The sequence below is a fragment of the Gorilla gorilla genome, chromosome 19 (genome assembly GCF_029281585.2).
Source record: "Gorilla gorilla gorilla isolate KB3781 chromosome 19, NHGRI_mGorGor1-v2.1_pri, whole genome shotgun sequence".
NCBI lineage: Eukaryota > Metazoa > Chordata > Mammalia > Primates > Hominidae > Gorilla > Gorilla gorilla.
This window is the reverse complement of record NC_073243.2, coordinates 29,708,012-29,723,602: the sequence shown is the minus strand read 5'-3', so window position 1 is coordinate 29,723,602 and position 15,591 is coordinate 29,708,012. Positions and strand designations below refer to the sequence as shown.

Here is a 15,591-nt window from a genome sequence, read left to right as displayed (position 1 = left end):
AGGGAAGAAGTGAGGAATGGGCCTCCATAAGGGTATTAATTAAAGGCCTATACACCACTTTCTCTATGTCCCTGAAAAATAACAAAAACTCAAGCATTTTCTTCCAAGCTAAAAATGTCAAGATTTTTCTCTAAAAATTAAGCTAGTCCCTGGGGAAGATAAGGACAGTTTAAGCAAATATTGGCTATCCAGAGTATAACTTTTTCTAACATCTGCAAAACCCGAGATTCTCACCCACTTATACTAAGTTGCAGCCTGATTATGTAGTAGGCTCATCATGCTCACAAAACTCTCAGGCAGACCTCTTTGTCCCCAGTTCTTACATAGGATCAGACACAAAGATCTACCAGGCAATTGGGGAACACACAGTATGATAGCAGATAATAGACACATCAACAGAAAACTGACTCAGAAGGAAATAATGATAATTTTTTTTTAATTGAAGAAAGCTTAAAAATGAAACAAAATCTTATAATGAATACAATTAGAGAAATTGAGGCCGGATTGCATTCTTCAAACAAAAATAGAATACTATTCCAGGCGCAGTGGCTCACGCCTGTAATCCAAGCACTTTGGGAGGCTGAGACTTGTGGATCACCTGAGGTCAGGAGTTCGAGACCAGCCTGACTAACATGGAGAAACCACGTCTCTACTAAAAATACAAAATTAGCCAGGCATTGGGGCTGGGCGCGGTGGCTCACACCTGTAATCCCAGCACTTTGGGAGGCCAAGGTGGGCGGATGACCTGAGGTCAGGAGTTCAAGATCAGCCTCAACATGGAGAAACCCTGTCTTTACTAAAAATTCAAAATTAGCCAGGCTTGGTGGTGCATGCCTATAATCCCAGCTACTCGGGAGGCTGACGCAGGAGAATTGCTTGAACCTGGGAGGCGGAGGTTGTGGTGAGCCGAGATTGGACCATGGCACTCCAGCCTGGGCAACAAGAGCTGAAAAAAAAAAAAAAAAGAATACTATAAGAATGAAGGAATCAGAGAAAAAGAAAGAGCTTTTGCAAAGCACAAATGTGAAAGTGAATGTTTTAAAATTTGATAGGGGATATTTGCACATATTTGAGGAAGCCTCAAAATATAGAGAGAAAAAGAGAAGAAAGCAAGAAAAGAAAGAGAAAAAAGGAAAAGAGTCAAAGAAGATGAATTTAAGCGGTCCAGCACCCAGAAGAAAGAGAACAGAAAACTGATATGAGGAAGTTACCAAAGAATTATCATATTAAAACAAAATCCCTCAAAGTTGAACGAAAAAACTGAGTCTTCAAACAGAAAGGGTTAACAGAAGTCTGGGCTGAGCCTGCTGTGGTTGAAATGCCCTGAACTCAGGGAGGTCATTCTGATACCAAGTTTGAATTACTGAGATTTTACCTGGTGAACATGAAGCATTTCGGCACTTCTCTCCCATCTTCTGACCTGGGAGATTTTTCTTTTAGCAGAGTAAATCACAGCCCTGATTGGCCTCACACTAGCCTGCAGGGGGAAAGCAAACCTGCTTATTTTCTTTCATGAACTAAGCCAGTCTCATCAAAACCTAATGATGAGAAATCTTTTTACATGAGCACCAAATTGCCAAGCGAAGGCTGAAGCTCCGGAGATGTGGAATCGTGCTGGAGGTGATGCTAGCAAAATGGAAGGAAGAAACCAGAGAAAATGGATTTCTGCTGACTGCTGAACAATCTCTTTCCTCTCAGTCTCCTGCTGAATTCCTGTGAGGCAGACCAAAGCCAAAAGACAGGAGGAAGTGGAACTCCATCTTCCTTTTTCTTCCAAAAAAAGAAAATATAATCCTAGATCAGCCTGAATATTCACCTCAAGAACCACTTCACCCGAATGTAGCATTTTCCCCCAAATTGCAAAGGCTTATAGTTTCACTCATAAAGTGTCAAACTAATCTCCATATCGATGGGGCCCATAATTAAAACCAGAACCCAAACTGTGTTTAAGCTGTGATGAAAATATTTCCCACTATACAGGATTCTTGAAACTAATAATATTTCCGGAAACCAAATATGTGCGTGAAGATGAATGTACTGTACCAGAATATCATTGCCTCATTACTTACAACGAAGAAAAACTGGAGGCCTCCCAAGCGTTCAGCAATATGGAAATGGTTAAACAAATTATGGCATGTTTATATCATATATTATAGTCATTTAAAATTATTGATCCTGAGGAATGTTTCATGGCATGCAAAAATGTTCACAGGGTAATAATAAATGGAGAAAGCAGTATAAAAATATACACAGCACCATTCCCATTTGGTAAGAAACGCAATAAATGTATACGTGTGTGTAAGGGTGTCTGCCTATGCGTATACGCTTATAGATGACTATTAGAAAATACTCTTAAAATGTTAACCATTATTATGTCTCAGTCCTGGGATTGTAGATACCATTTATTTATTTATTTATTTATTTATCTACATATTTCCTAATTTTCTGCCATGAATATGTATTACTAGATTTCTTTCTTTTTTTTTTTTTTTTTTTTAGACAGAATTTTGCTTTTGTTGCCCAGGCTAGAGTGCATTGGCGTGATCTCGGCTCACTGCAACCTCCACCTCCCTGATTCAAGTGACTCTCCTGCCTCAGCCACCCGAGTAGCTGGGATTACAGGCGTGTGTCGCCATGCCCGGCTAATTTTTTATTTTTAGTAGAGACGGGGTTTCTCCATGTTGGTCAGGCTGGTCTCCAACTCCTGACCTTAGGTGATCTGCCCACTTTGGCCTCCCGAAGTGCTGGGATTACAGGCATGAGCCACCATGCCCGGCTCGTATTATTAGATTTTTATGGTTAGAGAAAGAAACATAAAAGATATAAAAAGCCTGCCCTGTCAAGGATCAGACTTTCTTTTCAACATCCAGCACTAAAAATAACAGGTCTCCATTTGAAGGTCAAGTTTCTCTCAAATACTCCCTTCATGCTCCCTCTCTGCTGCTCACTGACGGGTAAACCTAAATGAAGAAGCTGCAGAAGGACCAACTAGGGCTCCCCCGCCAGGTGCTGATGGCAGTCACAATGGTGCTACGGCTATCTGTGCCTCAGCCGTGGCTCATCTTGATGGTACAGAGGGCGAACAGGAGCTCTATACCAATTTCACCGGCATTGTAAGTTTCACACAAGGGCACCTGTCCACTCACTTACCTGGATGGCCAAGATGTCGTATTCATGTTCTCCTCCCGTGGAACCCACCTGGCACAAACCACCTAGCTAGCCATTACCTGAGTGTAACAAAGGATCCTGAGAGAAACGACCGTGCTGAAGAGGCTTGGCAGTGAGACGAGTTTCACTCACATCCTTGGGAAGGAAGGAGCTTGCCCTGGACTCTCCAAGGCCCGTGATCCTCAGGAGTGCTGACTTAGATTCTGCTCACCTCAAAACTCTTTTGAACCTTCCTAGCTGCACCCCAAAATCACATGCCAAAGCCTGGCAAACACCTGTACCCAAGGAACGATCTACTGGCCACCCACATTGGCTTGACTTGTCATTTTGATTGATTCCAACTGGCTACTTGGAAAGAAGGCAGGGGCTGTCCCATAGCTGAGTTGTGCCCACTGCCCACACCTCATTCATTTTAGTTGCCATGAAGGAGGATTTGATACTGGAGGCTGACAGCTGCCTTCATGGTAACAGAGAATACAGATTCAAACACCACTGGAACTGATGCATTACCTGAGATGGACAAGTGCGTATCAACTGCATGACTGGAACAAAGTCTCAGCCTGCGCTAAATGTGAAAGGGCTGTTTCACTTCTCCATTGATGCCCTTGTCTAATGCAGTAGTGAGAATGTGTTGGCTGCATCTGCCTAGGTCCAAGGTTAATGTGTTATGGCCCATACATGCCTTTCCACCTACCACTTCCTTCACTCATGGGCTCATGTATTCATCAAGCATTCCAGGAACACCATATTTGTGTCAAATACGTTTCACTTAGCCATAGAGTTGCTGTTTAAGCAACAAACCAAGAAGTCACTCTCTTTCTGCTTACGCAATGCCCTTGCCTCAGAAGTTATCCTCCTATCTGCAAATCTAAGTCCTGCCCTTCCTCAGGATGCATCTCCTACCTGCACCTCCTCCATCAAGCTTGCATTCCCGCACCGCTTCAGCCTTCGGCTGGACTTCCTTCTTCTGGCTGCCATTCTAATGACAGCAATAAAGGGTCGGCCTCCTGAGATCTGCAGGCAGGGAGACCCAAATTTCAGCCCTTGAACCAATATTCATTAGCTATGGGACACCAAGCAAGTTACATAACTTTTCTAAACCCGAATTCCCTCGTCTCTCAGGTAGGGATAATAAGACTACCATTTTTGACAACATGGATGAATCTGGAGGACATTATGTTAAGTGAAATATTCCAGACAGAGGATGAAAAATATGACATGATCTCACTCATAGGTGGAATCTAGAAGAGTCAAACTCATAGAAGCAAAGAGGTGTGGGAAAGCGGTTGGTCAAAGGGTACAAAGTCTCGATTATGCAGGACGAATATGTTCTGTAGATCTAAAGTACAGCAGATTGACTATAGTTAACAATATCATATTATGTATTTGAAATTTGTGAAAATAGTAGATCTTAAATGTTCTCAACACAATTAAAAATGGTAACTGTGAGGTGATGAACATGTTAACTACCTTGACTGTGGTAGTCATTTCACAATATATATATATCAAAACATCAAGTTGTATACCTTACATATGTACAATTTCTATTTGTCAACTATACCTCAATAAAGTTGATAAAAAAGTTCTTCTTCATGATGTTAACATTATCAAACAAATAATTCATTCAAAGCACCCAGCATGATTCCTGGCACATAATCAATAGTCAATAAGTGCTAGTTAATAATGACAACAACTTAAATAGGAAAAAATCTGGAAATCAATCCGTAAACTTACCCCTTAGCAGAAAGCGTTAAGGTAACTCTCTTATTTTCAGAGCCAGAGCTAAAACTCAAGTCTCCTGACACCCAGTTTAGGGTTCTAGGATTGTTTATAATACTTATCTGCTGCTTAGCATATATGGTGTAATTTAGGTTTTTGTGTGTTTCCTGAAGCACAATATTCTCCAAATACATGGCTTTCAGTAAATGTGTATTAATAATAATAACCTATAAAGAAATGAGTTTATTTTCTGATACATATTTCAACAGCCAAGTTTACATAAATCTGTAGAGGAAGCAATTCTGGCTTCAGCACAGGGTGAAGAACATCTCTTCCCAAGCTTGACTGCATGTTGTGCTGGGAAATTATTAAGGACTGCATTTGTTGGATCCTTCCTATACTTACTTCTTTTCTTTTTATTTTATTTTATTTTATTTTATATTATTTTATTTTATTTTATTTTATTTTATTTTATTTTTGAGACAGAGTCTCTCTTTGTCACCCAGGCTGGAGTGCAATGGCGTGAGCTCAGCTCACTGCAACCTCTGCCTCCCAGATTCAAGCCATTCTCCTGCCTCAGCCTCCCAAGAAGCTGGGTCTACAGGTGCGTGCCACCATGCCCAGCTAATTTTTTTGTATTTTTAATAGAGACAGGGTTTCACTATGTTGGCTGTGCTGGTCTCGATCTCCTGACCTCGTGATCTACCTGCCTTGGCCTCCCAAAGTGCTGGGATTACAGGCATGAGCCACTGCGCCTGGCCTACTTATTTTCTTCCTTAGGGCTATTCACCCAGCCCTCACTATACCAGGATCAGTATTACCATATCAGCATTCCCTACGCACAGTCAACATCACTGGATTAAAAGAGTAAAGGACTTGTCCAAAGTCAAATGGCATCACCCTGCAGGGGACACTGAGTGGAACATCTTGCCAGAGACATCCTAAGAGCTTACCACAGCTGCCAAAGTAAGAGTCGGGAACATCATCTTAGTAGTTTTAAAAATATAAAATAGACCATCAGACTACATTTATACTTGTGGATTTCTTTTTTAAATAATTTTTTATTTCTGTTCATCTGCAGAATGACACATGAAAAAGAAAATCCCACAGTTAAAAAGAACATCTTTTATATTTAGCATGTATATACACATATACATAATACATTACATATATTATATGTGATACACATAATACTATATATGTATTCCTTCACTCATGTGCTCATTCATTCATTAAGCATTTAAGGAGCACCATGTTTGTGTCAAACACACTTCACTTAGCCACAGTTACTGTTTAAACAACAAACTGAGATGTCACTCTCTTTCTGCTTATGCAATGCCCTTGCCTCAGAGGTTCTAACGGATCTAATGTAGTTCTTCCAAATTCCTCTAGCAGAAGCCTGGGAAAGGCATGGTCCCAGCCTGGAGCAGATACAGAAAGTATTATACTCTGTCCCTCTGTGATCCAGTCTCTGATCCACAGGCTCTGGTTCCTTTTTTTTTTTTTTTAGATACAGGTTCTCTCTTGGACACCCAGGCTGGAGTGAAGTGGCACCATCAGAGCTCACTGCAGCGTTCTTGTAGGGATCATACAATACATATAATATTATATGTTATATAATATAGGGATCTAATATATGTTATATGTTATGGGCTATATAAGTAATATGTGTAATGTTATATGTTATATAATACATGTGATATGTATATGGATATAAATGTATGTAGTATATATTATGTAATAAATGTATGTAGTATATAATTGTATGTATGTATGTATGTAGTATATAAATGTAGTAGTATATAAATGTATATACGAATGTATGTAAATGTATATATAAATGTATATAAATGTATATATGTAGTATATAAATGTATGTAGTATATAAATGTATGTAGTATATATTAGGTAATAAAATATATAATATGTAACATGTTATATTATGTATGTTATTATCTGTATATATGTTATTATATATGTATACATGTGTTATGTATGTAACATGTATATTTATATAATGTATATTATATATTAATATAAATGTACAAATAAATAATATAAATCATAAATATATAATCATAATATATAATACATAATATAATATATAATATATTATGCATTATATGTTATAGTAATGTATAATAATATGTATATATTATATAAAATATACAGTATACACTTACATATATAGATTACATATATTATATGATATATATACATAGACATATATAACATATAAAATATATACCCTATGTTATAATATATACCATATACATATACACATACTTAATATATTACATGTGTTATATATATTGTAACATATGTATGATATATGCTATATACATAGAACATATAAATATATACATATGTTATATATGCTAAATATATCATATTTTATATAATATAATATAATATATAATGAGTATGTTATATAATATATACTAAATACATTGCATATTTTATATCTCTTAGAGTTTCTAGAGAGTGAGAAAAGAGAAAGGCCAGAAGATATTGTAATAACAAGATTTTTTTGACATCCAAGAGATTTCAAAATAACATTAAGAGAAAAAGAACACAAAATTGTAGGAACCACATAAATGTTAAATGTACACAGGTAGATAAAGACTAAAAGTGAAAAAATGTTTATCTGCTATCTGCTGTGCTCACCACTACCATCTCCAGTGGTAGGGATTATGGATGATTTTTATATTTTCTAATTAAAACATTATTGACCAAATATAAGTGGAGTCTAAACTACTTAAAAGAAAGTGGCAAGGGGACTTCTATAATGCAGTAAGTGTGAATTGCAGCAAGTTAAAGACAAGAAGTTTGAAGGAAAAGACAGAATGTAATACAGTCAAGACAACAGTATACAGATCAGAACTCCTCTTGCCCCGCTCTCCCGACTAAGGTGGAAGGATGTTCACTTGTTGAAGCAACATGGGGAGAAGAAAGGAGAAACCTTGTAGAAAGAGAGATGAGCAACTTGAAGTTGAAAATAGGTTTGTCCTAAGGGCTCAGATGGAAAGGCTGGGTTTAGAAAATGTAAGCAATTTCTGTGATCCCTGCAAAAAGAGAAGGCAGTTGTAGGAAATGGAAATGTACTGGGGTAAATGTGGACATAAGTGAAGGATCCAGTGCCCAAACCCCTGCCTTTTATATGAAGTAAAAAGCAAAGACTCTAAAGGTGTGAGAAGAGTGACTTCAGAGAACTTGTTATAGGGCTTTCAAAAGGAACCAAGAGGGCTGGGCGCCGTGGCTCACGCCTGTAATTCCAGCACTTCGGGAGGCCGAGGCAGGTGGATCACAAGGTCAGGAGATGGAGACCATCCTGGCCAACACGGTAAAACCCCATCTCTACTAAAAATACAAAAATTAGCCAGGCGTGGTGGTGCGCTCCTGTAGTCCCAGCTACTCGGGAGGCTAAGGCAGGAGAATCCCTTGAACCAAGGAGGCAGAGGCTACAGAGAGCTGAGATCATGCCACTGCACTCCAGCCTGGTGACAGAGTGAGACTCTGTCTCAAAAACAAACAAACAAACAAACAAACACCAAAAAAACAGAGCCAAGAAAAATGGACTTGGTCAAGTTGAAAGAGTTGAAGGATTAGTGTCATCCATGACCAGAACCCCTATATGGAGCCAGGCCTAATGTAGTTCTTCAGAAGTTCTCTAGCCAAAGCCTGTGGAAGGCGCGGTCCCAGCCTGGGACAGACACAGAGGGTATTATATTCTGTCCCTCTATGATCCAGTCTCTGATCCACAAGCTCTGGTTACATTTTTTTTTTAAGATGCAGGGTCTCTCTTGTCACCAAAGCTAGAGTGCAGTGGCATGATAGAGCTCACTGTAGCCTCAAACTCTTGGGCTCAAGCAATCCTCCCACCTCAGCCTCCCAAGTAGCTAGGACTACAAACACACAGCACTGTGCACAACTCTTTTATTTTATTTTTTGTAGATAAGTCGTCTTGCTATGTTGCCCAGGCTGGTGCAAGCTCTGGTTTCTAAGCGGACTTTGAGGTCTTCTCTTAGGAATCATATCTTCTCTGATCTTCCTCATTTTGGCCTGTTCTTCATCCCTTCTATCTTGCTCTCCTATCCTTTATTCTGGAGTAATATAGGTGTGTGTGGCAGGAGGAGACACTCTGTCTCTCCCCACCTTCAGCCTTGGAAACTTCAGGGACAATGTTTCCAGAATAACAATGTATCTCCATGATGCTATAAGAAGAGATCAATATCAGCAAGAGAAATTCATTTGCCTGCGGGTGCTACAGAGTAAATAACAGGGAATGTGGAATAAAATGGGACTTCTCAAGACATTCGAGGTTCAGCAGCTTAGAAAAGAGAGACAAGAGCAGAAAACAAGAAGAGGAAGTGAGGGGGAGGGAAAGGGCTCCACCAGGGCCCCTGTGGGCCAGCCTGGGCATAGACTGAAAGGAACAATAAAGAAATGTCAAACCACCTGGACCCTGAGCATTTTCACAGAAGTAAATATCACATTTTTTGGAAACTATAAAGCACCTTTCTTCTCATATCATTTCATATGCCAGACTTTTAAATTTTAACATAAATTCAATTGATGCTTGCAAATGAATGTGTACCTCCCAGCTTTTATCTGGAGGCGGTGGGCATCACTCTTGGGGGAGGGGAAGCATTTTAATGGCATGCTTGAGTTCTGTCTGCAGTTCAGCACAGGCATCGTTCAGTTCCTCCTGGGTATTCGTCCCTGGGGATGTTCACGCCACTTCTTCTCTCCCGGCTCAGCTCCACACTTGTTTTGAAGTGTGCCTCAGCTGCCAACACCCTGCCCCCTAACAGAGCAAACTCAAACACACTAGAAACACACAGGAACTAACACAGGAAACCAAGCTCAGAGCACACGTGGTACAGGAAGGTGTGGGATGCCCCGGTGCTTTCTCGAGCACAAAATCAAACCTCAACGTCACTTAGCAAGAAAAAAGGCACGATGATGACAAAACACCGTGGGCCCTCCGTGCATGTACCACTTTCAAAGGGAAACTTAGTCCAGAGACTATGGGTCTCAATATATCCAGCTAGGAACCTTAACACTGGCACAATGGACAATTTTTTTCTGCAGAGAACGAGAAACTGAGAAACTTAGGCTACCGTATGTGCCAGGGAGCCTCTTGCAGAACCAATGGAAACACTGAGTTTCAAAAAAGATCTGATTCAAGCCCAAACCCCTTGGTTAAAAATAGCCTAGAAATCCTGGCATAGCTAAAGCTATCTCACATTCTGACTCTCCGTGAAAGTCAAAACCTGCTCATTGGCAGGGAGAATATTTCACCAAGAAGCGGCCCCAGGGAGCAGAACCAAGGCCTGGAAGCTGAAAATAGAAGAAATTTTAAGAAGAACCATTTAATAATTAGAACTGGCCTAAAATTGTGCTGTGTGAAGAGGATAAGCTTCCTGTCCCCAGCAGTGATGGAAGCAGAGGCTGGAGGTTAGAGATGATTCTTCTGAGCAAGGTGTGGGTGGAGACAAAGTTGGTCTGGAATGATTTACAAGGTCACCTCATTACAGTGACCCCCATCCCTTTCATTTCTCATCCTAAATTTGGGGCAGTGGAGCATAGCGAAGGGAGATTTAGAGTCAGGTAAATCTGACTTTAAATCCCAATCCTATTTTTGACTGAGCATGTAAACTTACGCACTTCCTCTCTTCTCCTCCAGATTTCCTTATGTGAATGGTGGGATAATCCCCCTACACTGCAAGGTGTCATGATGAATAGATAAACCTTGCATGAGTGAACACTCCAGAAATATACTGGTAGCTATTGTCATTAGGCAAACCAGGCCCACATATGAGGACTCAGGCTGGACAGGACCCTGGAAATGATCCAGTTGGTCTTCTTCACTTTACAGTTCAGGAACTAAAACCTAAGGAGTATACATCATCTTCCCAAAATCTGACAATAAGTTAGTGGTGGAGTCAATATTATTAGCCAGTTCCATTTCTACCTCCCAATACCATGTCTTCAGTCTACCACTCAGCTTAGTTTCTGCCAGGAAACTCCATTCCAACAAGACCACTTCTGAAGCTCTGGGTATGACTTTTATCGAGGGCCACTCTGTATACAGCTCAATGTGCCAGACACAAGGGAGACAATGATGAAAGGTGAGAGTCACACTCAGGAGGAGCTCATGATCCATTTACCTGGGAGCCAAACATGGTCATTTCAGCCCCTAAAGATGGAGAAGTGGCATACGGGAAAGAGAGCCTGAACCCCACAATCTCCAGAGATTACCACAGAGAATGCTGAAGTGGGCAGCCGTCTGGGACTTAGGTGGTGTTAACTTGAAGCCTGGACATTGCTTTTGCTTCTAGCCCAGGGTCTCATGAGACATGCTTACAACACCGGCCACAGCCCTGGAACATCCTAATTGACAGAATCCTCCTACATTCCAGGAGGTATCCATAGGACGACAGCATTAGTTGTAAAATTGGACATGCAGGCATGTGTACATCTGGTTTTGATGCTGTTGTTGTTATTTTTTCAACCAACGTTCTGCCTTGCCTGCTCTTTTTGGGTCCCAGCATAGGGTACCAAAGCTGCATTCCTTCATGTCATCCACTTGCATCATTTCCATGATCCTTCCATGACCCTTTAAATAATCTTCCAACAACTTCCTGTCCCCAAAAAGGAACTTGCTCCACCAACCAAATGTTAAGGAGGCATCATAATCAGAGCACTGGGAGCATGCACTTAGCCACTCATCTATATCGAGGGGGTGTTGTCATCCTTGGATCTGTTTTTGTACAGGTGATGGCGCTTGGCCAAGACATTTTTATTCGGTGTGCTTCAGTTTCCTCATTTGTAAGCAAGGAGAATAAGACTAAGTCCTAAGTTGTGAAAAAATGCACCAAAGAGTCCCAGCATTCCACACGGTGCTTCAGATACCTGCTCAGAGGCTGGAAGGTACCAGAAATGGGGTTCGTTGTACCCAATTCTCCTGTTTCCACCTCATCAGTCTCACTTCTGCCCTCATCTTTTAAATACTGGTTTTCTATATAGGATTCTAACTGAAGAAAGTGTTCCAGTGCTTTAAAAAGTTTCAAAACCTCTAAACCCAGTGTTCCCTAAGGACTCTTCAATCTGAAATGTCTGACTTTGATATTCCATTCTTCACAGAGGACATGAACTCATGCTGGCGGCCACCCTGATCTAAGCCCAGCATAAGAAGGCTTTTTATTTGTGAAGTCAAAGTTAAAAGATTGATTTGTGTATGTGTGTGTGTGTGTGTGTGTTTGACAATACTTGAAGTGAATCAAAGCTTTCAAATGTTAGCATTCTTGTTACCAGATTGTAATGGTTGCCTCCCCTTTTTATTTTTATTTTTATTTTATTTTATTTTATTTTTTATTTTTTGAGACGGGAGTTTTGCTCTGTCGCCCAGGCTGGAGTGCAGTGGCACAATCTCGGCTCACTGCAAGCTCCGCCTCCCGGGTTCACGCCATTCTCCTGCCTCAGCCTCCTCAGTAGCTGGGACTACAGGTGCCCGCCACCACGCCCGGCTAATTTTTTATATTTTTAGTAGAGACAGGGTTTCACCATGTTAGCCAGGGTGGTCTCGATCTCCTGACCTCATGATCCTGCCTCGGCCTCCCAAAAAGCTGGGATTACAGGCATGAGCCACTGCGCCCGGGCACCTCCCCTTTTTAAAGGAAAGAGTGGAGAGGGTTCTTCAAATCAAAAACTTTTATTTACCCAACAGTAACAATGCCACCTTTTATAGAGTTACCAGCAGAATGCCTTATAAGAAATCCTTTTATCTGATTCTATCACCTGATAGCACCTTCTCTGATCTTTCAGAGTTCTCCCATTTTATTTTCCTTGTCCATTTTTGGTCCTCATTTACTTCAAGAGTATAAACTTGCAACACTTCATTGTTTCCATTCAGAGAGACAGATTTCAAATGGAAAGTATTGCATCCGATTTCAGATAGTGTGTGTGTTTGGCCGTTCTTTATGAAAAGAGCCTAAGGCCAGGCACGGTGGCTTACGCCTGTAATCCCAGCACTTTGGGAGGCTGAGGCGGGTGGATCATTTGAGGTCATGAGTTTTGAGACCAACCTTGCCAACATAGTGAAACCCCATCTCTACTAAAATAGAAAAATTAGCCAGGCATGGTGGTGCAGGCCTGTAGTCCCAGCTACTCAGGAGGCTGAGGCAGTAGAATCGCTTGAAATGGGGAGGCAGAGGTTGCCAGTGAGCTGAGATTGTGCCATTGGACTCCAACCTGGGTGACAGAGCAAGACTCCATCTCAAAAAAAAAAAAAAAAAAAAAAAAAGGAGCTTAAAATTCCTCTAAAACTCTTACAACTCATTCCTCCTCCTTATTTGGAATGTGATTTGAACAAGGTCTTGTTGGATTTTTTATTTCCCCTTAGGTTAGGAAAAATGACAATACAGCCATGTGCAAAATTTTAGTGGAAAAGGAAGAAATGATGGAGTTTTGGGAGGTGGAAAGCATTTGCAGAGGTAATGCAAATGATGAGAAGGGAAATGCAAATGATGAGATAGGGAATGCAAATGATGAGACAGGAAATGCAAATGATGAGACAGGAAATGCAAAGGATGAGACAGGAAATGCAAAGGATGAGACAGGAAAGGTAAATGATGAGACAGGAAAATTCAAGTAGAGCTTTGAAAACCAGGACAACATCCTATTCATCTTTCTATTTGTGTCCCACAAGATACTTAGAAAACAGTCTCAGTGCGACTGAACATCATACTTGTAAAGCAAAGATTTGTTAAACTTTCTCCTGCATAACCCTCTACTTATCTACTTCATCCCTATAACTAATAGGAGGTATAGACATCTCCCAAGGATAACAAACCAATACGAAATTTAACTGCATAAATTTGAAGGAAGCTCTTGATTTTTTGTATGTGTGCGCAGTGCAAACACTTGCTATCACACCTATGATTCTCTCCTCTTTCTCTCCTGTAAACTCAGTGTTCTCTCTCATTTGGAATTGATACTTACTCAAGTACTCAAAAACTGTCTCTTTATAGACATAAATTGACCTGAGTTTGGATCCTACCTATTTCCTAGCTTTTGAATATGAGTATATTGCAGAGATTATACCTACAAAGACATAAGTTGGTTAATTGGTTATTTAGATTATAAATTGGTGGGGGTGAGGGGTTTGCAAGATTTATATTTTGAAAAGTACACTAGCTATAGTGTAAACAAGTTAGAAGGAAGTCAAAGACGCAGGATGAAGTTAGGAATTTATTGCAGTGGTCCAGGTAAGAAATTATGATAGTTTGGATTAGCGAGGTGGCAGTGATGAAAGAATAAGATAGATGGGATTGGGGTATATTTAGGAAGTGAAAAATAGTGTGATTTGATGATGAATCACACATGAAAAATGAAGAAGAAGGTGGTATCAAGGCTGACTCTCTGATTTCAGTCTTGTGCAATTAACTGTATGCATAATGTTGTCATTCTCTAAGATCTTTAGAGTGGACTGAGTTTAGAGGAAAGGGGAGAAGATAGAAGATCAGGAGGTTAGAGGAAACAGAAGAAGATCAGGAGTTTTGTCACAGGTGGGGGAGGGTCCTACTGACATCTAATGGGTAGAAGTCAGGGATGATGCTTAACACCCTACATTGCCCAGGACAGCCTCCACAGCAGAGAATTACATGGACTCAAATGTCAATAGTGCTGGTCGGGTGTGGTGGCCTGTAATCCCAGCACTTTGGGAGGCCGAGGCAGGCGGATCATGGGGTCAGGGATTCGAGACCAACCTGACCAACATAGTGAAACCCCATCTCTACTAAAAATACAAAAACTAGCTGGGCATGGTGGCATGTGCCTGTAATCTCAGCTACTCAGGAGGCTGACACAAGAGAATGGCTTGAACCCCGGGTGGCAGAGATGGCAATGAGCTGAGATCGTGCTACGGCACTCCAGCCTGAGTGACAGAGCAAGACTCCGTCACCAAAAAAAAAAAAAAAAAAAAAGTCAATAGTGCCACACGATTGGAAAACCTTTCCACAAAGGAATACAAAGCACTGGAATTAGTGACTATTAATGCAGTAGAATTTTTGTAATATCTCTCCATTTATTTTTATTTTCTTTTAGTTATTTGATTTGATTGCCAAAGTTATATGTATTTATTATATACAACGTGTTGCTTTGAAACTTGTACATACTGTGGAATGGCTACATTAAGCTGAGTAACATATGCATTACCTCACATACTAATCATTTTTGTTGTGAGAACACTTAAAATCTACTCTCTTGGCAATTTCCAAGAATGCAATACATTGTCATTAACTATAGTTCCCGTGTTAAACAATAGCTCTCTTGAACTTATTCCTCCTGAAATGTTGTGTCCTTTGACCAACATCTTCCCAACCCTCCAACCCCTTGAGACCCTGGTAACCACCATTCTACTTCCTGCTTCTGAGTTCTTTTTCACACTCCACATGTAAGTCAGATCATGTAGTATTTTTCTTTCCACGTCTGCTTTATTTCATTTTCCATAATGTCCTCTAGTTTCATCCATGTTGTCCCAAATGACAGGATTTCCTCCTTTTTTTTTGAAAGCTGAATATAATTTGTTTAATGTTTACAATTTGAAGCAATTGATGAGGTTGAAAAGAGATTGGATATTCAAGAGATACAGAACCACCTAAATTATAAGATTCCTGCGAAGGAGAAAGGAGATGGGGT

The 15,591-nt window shown here is 40.4% G+C and overlaps 1 long non-coding RNA gene across 1 annotated transcript in view; it reads right to left on the bottom strand.

Moving 5' to 3' along the window:
* Positions 1-499: 499 nt before the first annotated feature.
* The window catches only part of LOC129527922 (uncharacterized), a 64,636-nt gene continuing 49,544 nt past the window's right edge, over positions 500-15,591 (bottom strand). Inside the window, exons 3-5 of the long non-coding RNA XR_008673024.2 lie at positions 4,072-4,182; positions 1,376-1,477; positions 500-946 (exon numbers count right to left, since the gene is read on the bottom strand). This is a non-coding gene — a long non-coding RNA (uncharacterized lncRNA). The remainder of the gene's footprint in view (positions 947-1,375; positions 1,478-4,071; positions 4,183-15,591) is intronic.